Source organism: Nyctereutes procyonoides, unplaced genomic scaffold, assembly GCF_905146905.1.
Source record: "Nyctereutes procyonoides isolate TBG_1078 unplaced genomic scaffold, NYPRO_anot_genome, whole genome shotgun sequence".
In the NCBI taxonomy this organism is placed as follows: Eukaryota; Metazoa; Chordata; class Mammalia; order Carnivora; family Canidae; genus Nyctereutes; species Nyctereutes procyonoides.
Window position 1 is genome coordinate 72245328 of NW_026575125.1, and position 9265 is coordinate 72254592.

Genomic DNA, 9265 nt, shown 5'->3' on the forward strand with positions numbered 1-9265 from the left:
AGGGATGACCAATGATACGTTTGTTCTAGGCCATATCTGTCTTCCCCTGAAGCAATAAGTTCAAATGATTCAATGAGTAGGAGCACAAGACAAAAAGGAAACAGATTATCAGGAGCAATTGGTAATAAAATAGGTTTAATATATTTAAAATATATAGGATATACATTCATTCTTGTATTTAGACAAAAAAAAATTTTTAAGCACTTACCATGTTAAGGTCACCCACTGGTCTGGGTGGCTGAATATACTGAATAACAACAAACACTCTACATCAGTTTCTAGTATCACAAATTTACTATAAAACAAAACCATTTCCAAACCATGGGCAATCATTTTTGGCTACTTTCAATGCAATAACACATCATCATGCCCAATCCTTTTTTCACTGGGTTTGAGTATAGTGTATTGTGACTGTTTTTTGTCTGGGTACCTGAAAAATAAAAACCGTATTATTTTTCAAAATTTATGGCTGGAAATCCTATGAGTCCAATTTCCTTTTTTTTAAAAAAAGATTTTATTTATTTATTCATGGTAGATACAGAGAGGGGCAGAGACACAGGCAGAGGGAGAAGCAGGCTCCACACAGGGAGCCGGATATGGGACTCAATCCTGGGACTCCAGGATCAGGCCCTGGGCCGACGGCGGAGCTAAACCGCGGAGCCACCGAGGGATCCCCGTGAATCCAATTTCCTGCCTTAATGAGTGCAGTATAGTAAGTTACATTAATGAACAAAATTTAATATTTGAAGATTGAAGATATTGCTGGGTCTCGGAGTCATCTTCCCAGTCATCAATGGCATTAGCCCAGACTAGTGAGGAGCTGTAAAAGACTTAAGAGATTGTGTTTAACCCATAGTGGACCCACAATATACTAGAAATGCTATTTTTTTTAAAAGACTAGAACATGCTTATATTTTGTTACACCTCATTCTGTGAAAATATACTTTAGAAAAAGATTTGGTTAATGGTGCTGGTTAAAGAAAGCTGTAGGACGCCTGGATGGCTCAGTGGTTAAGCGCCTGCCTTCAGCTCAGGGTACGATCCTAGAGTCCTGGGATTGTGTCCCACATTGGGCTCCCAGCATGGAGCCTGCTTCTCCTTCTGCCTGTGTCTCTGCCTCTCTCTCTCTGTGTGTGTCTCTCGTGAATAAAGAAATAAAGTCTTTTTTTTAAAAAAAGAAAGTTGTATTAGTCACTTGGATACTTATTTGAGGCTCACTGAAATGAGATTTTTAACTACATCAAATGAAATTTTATTTCAAATGATGCTGTAAAATTCTTAGACATTCCAGTAAGCCTTCTTCTTACTGAAGGATCTTTAAGATTGTTCACCATTATCATTTTGCCTTACTGAGTCTAGAATGCAATGGCTTTTATATTTCCAAATAAGCTTTATATAAAGTACTTACAAGTTTCACAGCAGAGAACTATTTATTAGGGCAGTGATGTTATTCTTAAATTTTTCCTGATTTGGGGGCACCTGGGTGGCTCAGTGGTTGAGCATCTGCCTTTGGCTCAAGTCATGATCCTGGAATCCTGGGATCGAGTCCCACCTCAGGCTCCCTGCAGGGAGCCTGCTTCTCCCTCTACCTATGTCTCTGCGTCTCTCTCTCTCTCTCTCTCTCTCTCTCTCTCTCTCTGTCTCTCATGAATAAATAAGATCCTTAAAAAAAGGCAATTTATAAAAATGTCCTAATTTTATGGTCCTGCCCCTATATTGTTCAGAATCAGTACAATTCTTGCTCTCATTTAATAGAAGCTGTCATTAGTTAAAGGGGTTCTTTAGACAGGTCACTAGGAGCATCTTGCCCTTCCTCTCAATAAGCATATTTTCTACTTAATAAAAAGCTTGTAGTTTAAAAGCATCTCCAGTTATAGCCAGGCAAAAACATGAAGAGCTACTTACATGAATATATGAGATTTCAAATCTCTTAATTGCTAAACAAATTTTACAGACTTGAAAAGGGCTAGTTTGACAGCCTCGGAGCCCTAGCTTATTAACAGTTGTAACCTTAACCTATTGAAAAACAATATGAGCCCAAAAAAGAGAGCAACTCAAGGGTTTCTTAGGAATGAGAGTGTAAGAGGTTGAGAGTGAAACATTGTGTAGCAGTTAAGGCAATTACCTCTGTCAAGGGGAGAGCAAAGTATCCCTTTTTTTCTTCTTATTGCCTCCCCCAAAGCTGGTAGAAATTGTCCTTACATCATCAATAAGAGAGGCTTGCTGATTAGAGCAGAAATATTCTCATCCAGCCCAACCACCACTTCCTCTTCCCAAAATTTCTTGAGGAAAATTATAATGATTGATTTGTATGCATAGGAGGTGGCCACTCTCAGATGACAATTAAGGAAGGTTTGAGAATGTACTAGAGAATGTCTGAACAGTAACAGGGACATTTCTAGCAGTAGCAGAAACAGAGAAGCCTGGCTGGTGTATGGATGAATGCCAGCCAGCAGAAGCCGAGGGGCCCAGCGCAGGGCTTGTCTGCTAATCATATTCAAACCTACACCTTGCCAGAAAGCCACATCCCAAACTCTAAATAATGCTTGCTTCAGGGGTCAATTTTTCCCAGAGCTTTCCATGAAAAGATTTTAGATGGAAATATAAGCTTCATGTGAGCAATAAGGAAAAAACATGTAAATCTCTTCTCCACCTTGCATTTGCTTTTCCTGCTGTGTTTTAGGCAAAAGAAAATTCGTCAGAAATGACTCCAGAGCCCAGATTCTGACCTCCTCAGATCCTGCTCCCTCTAATCAGGCCACCCGTTGACTGACAGTCAGGAAATAAACCGTTCTTTGAAGGTACAGCCGGAGCAGGTTTACAACAAATAACTAATATGTTCTAATCTTCCAGCAATTTCAACAGTTTTCAATTCTGGAAGATTCACATATGTCTGTTTAACTTCCCAATTCTGTCCTGTGACTGCTCATTGAATTATCCTTCAAGATTCAATCTTCTCAAATATTACAACCTTCTTCATTATCTAACTCAAGTATAATATCAGGATCCAAAATTTGCCCAAACTCCACAATATCAATCTGGGCACATTGAAAAGCCAAAGAAAAGGCCTAATAGCCAAAGCATTATTGGTAGGAGGGGTAGATAACCATTCATCAAATTAGCAAATTCTCCTTGAACTGCTATTAGGTATACTAGCCATTCTTAAGTATTCGGAATGGCACAATCATCCATCAATTTCTGAAATGCCTATGGTCTGGTGCCAAAATCTACCTTCCCCATAAGCCGAATCAGGCCTGAATTCTCCTTAATAAGAGACAAAGTCTTTAATTCCATAATTAGAGATAAGCGTAGACGAATGCTCCATATAAGATGGAAGAAAGTTGATTACTAAGTCATAAATGATTGATATTAGAGTGATACCTCAGGTCAAATTGCAATAGGAAGGAAGGAAGATAGAGAGCAGGCAGTACTAGATGCATAGGAGGGGTGGAGGAGGGCAGATAACACAAAGAGAAAGTTGGAGACAGTAAGGAAGCTGGAGGAGGGGTTCGTCCAAAAACTGTCTTACCAAAGGCAATCCAGACTATAACTCAAGTAAGCAATTCTGAGGTTTAAAAGGGAAGATGCAAGGGGCACCTGGGTGGCTCACCAGATGAATGCCTGCCTTTGGCTCACGGTGTGATCCCGGGAATCGAGTTCCACATCAGGCTCCCTGCATGGAGCCTGCTTCTCCCTCTGCCTATGTCTCTGCCTCTCTGTGTGTCTCTCATGAATAAATAAACTACAAATCTTTTTTTTAAAAAAAAAAAGCTTAAAAGGGAAAATACAAAATTCAGGTGGTGTTAGCCAGACTCTGCAAGAGTTTTACATTTTCTTCTAAACCCAGTAATAAATTATATACCTAAAGGGTCCTGATTGAAATAAAAAATGCTGCTTCAAGTGGAAAGCAGGATAAAATTGAAATCTTAACATGGCAAAGGGTATTAACATATAAATTAGCTATTCCTAAAAGATTTTCAGACTCACCTGTGCATATGGCTCATTTTTTTGGGGGGGGGGACACTTGAATTACCTTTTTACATTTGGAGCTCCATTTTATTTTATTATTTTATTTTATTTTCCATTATAAAACTTTATCAGGGGAATAATTCGAGTTTTTAGAGGTTTGGTTTAGCAAAGTAAAAGACTAAAAACCATGAAAACACTTTAAATTCTTTTTTAACCTACCAAGTAGGATGTAAATTAAATAAATCCTCTATTACTTTAGGAAAAGACTGCTTTTCTAAGTCAGAAAAGTTGATTTCCAAGTCATGCTCTCTACCTCTACTGCCTTGTAAACTGAAAGAGAACTGAACCTCACCAGGATGGTTTCTCTGTAAGTCAAAGTGAGAAAAATAAGTAATATCCCAAAACAGACTAGGTGGAGACTCCAAGCCAAAAGCAGAGTCTGTGATACAGAGTGTGATCAACCAACCAGGGTACTTTTGGGAGTGAAAGGGTGCTGCTAATTACTTCAGAACAAAACGCATAAAATGAGACATGGGGTCACATCAGTGATAAGGCAGTCCGAGAGACTACATTTTCCTGTATGCCCTGACCCTTGAAAGCAAAAGGCTGAACTAGAGCAAAGCATGCTGGGATATGTGTTTAGCACCAATTAAGAGGCAAACAGTATAGGGCTGAGTTTGACATAGAGGCTTGCCTCCTTCCACAAGAAACTTAACCAGACACAGAACACAATAGTGAGGTGAAATTTTAATAGATATTAAGTCTAGGGTGGAGCCTCTCTCTCCCTCACACCTCAAGCTTGCAAAGAGGTGGAGCTAGTAAAGCTGTCCAACTGGTCCACAGCCCTGTTTCTTCTGGGTGCAGTGCTCCCTCTGCCTCCCCACATTACCAGTGTCCCCACTGCTGCTAGTCTTTTGGGGGATTGTGGGCCAGGTGCTGTTCCCACTCGACTTCAACCAACTTGTACAGCTCCATAGTGGCCTGAGCATGTTCCACAGAGGAATGTCCACTTTGCCCAATCTAGATGCCCTGGTTCAGAAGCTTCTTGTTGAGACACTTCAGAGACATGGTGGCATTCTTCAGGCAGTTGGACTTCTGGTTGGGGAAGAAAGGGGTATGGGAGGTGTCGTGAGTGAGGGACTTAGAATGAAAGTACTGAAGAGCTTTGAAGTTGTGGATGGTATGCCCCCTCTGTCTTTCCTGTATCTTCAAAATCTGGCTCTGAGCGATCTTGAAGGGTGTAGCATTCAACATGTGATGCTTCCAGATACTACTCCATCTGGTCCAGTAGTCAACTATGTAGCAGGGTGGAAGGATGTACTCATCATAAAGTACATCTCCGTGGTAGTTGACAGTGCTACATCCAGCCAAGAAACTGACATGCCCCTTGGGTCCTGTACCCACCATCTCACAATTGCCACCATCTTTTTTGGCATCTTCTGGGATGCTCTGGAGGATTTATTCACCAAATAAGATTGGGTGGAGTTCTGTGGGGTCATTCTTCTTAGTAGGGTTCTTCTAGGGGGCCCTTCTTCTAGGGGGAAGTCGGCTCCTAATCTTTGGAAGGGCATTCTGGAACTCCCATTTTGGACTTCACTATTAGATCAGATTTTGTATTTGTTGGGTTTACAATTTTGATACATAGGACTCTGAAATTTCCTAACATACAGATCAGGCCCCATCTGTCTGTATTTCTATTTTAATTTTCAATGGTTTATGCAAGGGTTGTGCTTTCATAGCATGAAGGTTCAGCTAGAGAGGGAGTATGTGTATGTGTGTCTAGTGGAGACAGGGGTTTCCAAATTCTCACTGAATACATCTTTCAATGTACATAAACATAGTTACAAAGCAGGAGACCACATTCTACATTGATGCGGGAGGCACTCTGAAGCTCATCACCCTACCAAAGAGGAGACTAGCTATAGGGTTGACACACTGCTGCATTCATGATTCCATTCCCCTCCTAATTAAGAGGTGTTGAGGCTGTAGAATTAATTCATTTGAGAATGCCCAATCCTTCCCAAAAGGCCTTTCCAAGCAAGGTCCATTTGACAAATCAGTTCACAATCCACCCAACTCACCTGAGATTTCATGCTCCTTCACTATCCTGAAGAAATAGCAGAAATGTAGGACTTAGAGATGTAGGGGTCTATGTTTGGCTCTGTGAGCAAACCATGGCATGCCTTTTTTTTAGGATTTTATTTATTTATTCATAAGAGACACAGAGAGAAAGGCAGAAACATAGGCAGAGGGAGAAATAGGCTCCTGCAGGGAGCCCAATGCGGAACTTGATCCCAGGACCCCAGGACCATGACCTGAGCCAAAGTAGACACTCAGCCTGTGAGCCACCCAGGTGTCCCCCATGGAATGACTTTAATGGGTTTCAACTTTATGGTCTATACAATAAGTCAAACAGTGCTACTTGTACACAATAACACTTGAGCTTTCTGTTCCAAATGCAGCCAAAGGAACAAAAAGAATACCTTATATATACAGGAATAAAAATAAGAATAAGTACTGACTTCATGTCAGAAATAATATAAGCTGGAAAACAATTCTATATCCAAGGGGGGGGGATACTTCAAAAATAAAGACCAAGTAAATACTTTGTCAAGCAAACAGAAGCTGAGAATTTGTCACCACAAACCTGCAAAAAAGAAGCACTACACCCAGTGCACAAATCTTGGTTTCTAATATCATTCTGTAACAAAAGGAACCAGGGCTCCTTGGAGAAATGGCAAACTCTAAGGCTGAAGATGAAAATAGACGGGATGAGCCTGGATCATCTTGTAATACCAAAAAGTAAGGAAGTGTTAAAAAGCATGATGGGGTCATGTCAAAGAGATACAGCAATCAATTGAAAGAGCTCCCAGTGGCCAAAGTTGGAGTGATGTGAAAAAGAAATAAAGTAGTATTTGATTATAACCCAAAGTATAAAATAAATATCCATAAGTTCATATTGGTATAAATAAATGATTTAGTAAACAAATAAATAGAGGATAATATACCCATAATAAACTTCCCATATAAAAGAATTCCAAATAATTTATGTAGATGATAGTCTACCACCAAGGAGGTGGAGCATAATTTCCCACTCCTCAAATGTGGGCTGCACAAAATAACTCCCTTCCAAAGAGAACAAAATAGAAAAAGAGGAGAAAGAGTAACTTTATAGTGGAGAAACCTGACAAACACTGCCTCAGACAGATGATCAATTTAATATCATCGGCGATAAATCATGCTGATAGCATGTACCCATGATATGATGTGATGAAAAGGGCACTTTGTGACTTCCTCTCAAAAACATAACCCAGTCTAATCATGAGAAAAACATCATACAAATCCAAATGAAGGACAATCCACAAAATACCTGACCAGTCTTCCTCAAAACTGTCAAAGTCATCAAAAACAAAGTCTGAGAAACCATCACAGCCAAAGGGGGCCTAAAGAGACATGATAACTAAGTGTAATGTGGTGTCTTCAATGTGTTTCTGGGAATGAAAAAAGACATTAGATTAAAAACTAAGGAAATAAAAAGAAGTATGGACTTTAGTTAACAATAATGTATCAATATTGGTTCATTAGTTGTGACAAATGCACCATACTAATGTAAGACGTTAACAGCAGGGGAAACAGAATACAGGATATGTTTAAACTCTCCATTCTATCTTTGCAACTTTTCATAAATCCAAATCTATTCTAAAATAAAAATATATTTAAAAAGAAGTGATAAGGGAATATTTTCAGGCTGAAGTAAAATGTTATTAAGTGGAAACTGAGATCTGCACAAAGGAATGAACGAGTGTCAAAAACGGTAACTATAAAAAAATGGTAACTATATAGATAAATATACATTTTAATGGCTAATATTTTTCATTTGATCATTTAAAATTATTTTATTTCATATCACTAATTTATTACCTAAAATCTTTAAATTTACCTTACATATTTTAAATTATTAGCTCATCTGTTCCAATTATTCTGCATTGAATGGTATATGTTTTATTTTTTTTGAATGGTATATATTTTCAATTTGTTGTTCTTTTCTATGGTAGTCATTCATCCTTCTCAGAAGTCTAGGTATACTTATTCCTATTTCCTGGGGGTATTAGCTACTTCATCTAATAAATGTATATTGAAAAAGGGCCAAAAGCCAGGCCCTAATCTAGTCCTCACGAAGAGTCCCAGATACCATAGAACTACTGTTATTCCTATATCTTGCCACCTTATGAGGCAACTCTTCTGGTCAGTTACCTTGAGTTGCAAACTATCAGATCTAAGAGTTTGGAGGGGCAGAATTGGAGAGAATGTCAGAGGACAACTGGTTAGTCCATCCCTATGCTCATCAACTCACTCCAGTAAGACTTGCATTGCCCATCTACTCATAGCCTGTTGACACCGGCAGTTTGGGCTATTGCCCCTGATTTCTGCAATAAACAAGGTAAGTAGTAATTATACTAAGGTTACAAAGGGGAGTGGAAGAAATAGAGCTCTAGAAGTTTTATTCTGATCTATATCATCACCAGTGCCTCTGGCCATCCCTTGCACCAAGCTACAACCATTTACCTTTTACACACATCAGTTGAAGGCAACTTTCAATATCTCCAGGACTTCTCACAGTGGTATTGTTGTAGTGGTTTCTATTTTTCTGGGAATCTATGCTTTTCTTTGGCCTCTATCTCCAGGGTTGATTTTGGGTAAGAAGCAAAGATTCATTTGTCGAAAACTGTAAATATAACTCTTGTTAGGTGCTTATTCTGTGCACAGAGCTTTACTTGCATTAATCTCATTTAATCCTCTCAACATCCCTATGTGGTACATACTATTATTATACCCATTTTACAGATGAGGAAACTGCAGCACAAGTACATTAAGAAACTCCCTACATGATCACAGTGTAAGAGATAGAACCAAAATTCAAACCCAGTCAATCTTACTTCAGAGACTAGGATCTTTGTTTACCCTCAGATACCCAGTGATTAGCATATTGTAGGTGCTTGAAAATATTTATTGAATGTTTTTAAAATAATAAACAAATGGAATGGATGGTTAGAAGTATACTGCCAGCTTCCTCAGCAGTCTTATTTCCTCTGTTTTCCTCTGTTCGATTGTTTTAGTGTTTCTGAAATAGACTATGAAGCCTATCTGTGTGTCTTTTACAGAGTGATGCAGTCTACTTTCCTTTTAGCCTTTATTATTTAAAAAAGCATATTTATATTTCTAATAAAGAGAAACACTTATCTTCTTATTTTTCTGCATAAGTATAGGTGATGTACCTTTCTTGTTACCAGAGCTC

At 38.9% G+C, this 9265-nt stretch overlaps 1 pseudogene; it reads right to left on the bottom strand.

Annotated features, from left to right (window-relative positions):
• Positions 1 to 4875: 4875 nt before the first annotated feature.
• Positions 4876 to 6062, bottom strand: LOC129517985 (interferon-stimulated 20 kDa exonuclease-like 2; annotated as a pseudogene).
• Positions 6063 to 9265: the final 3203 nt, after the last annotated feature.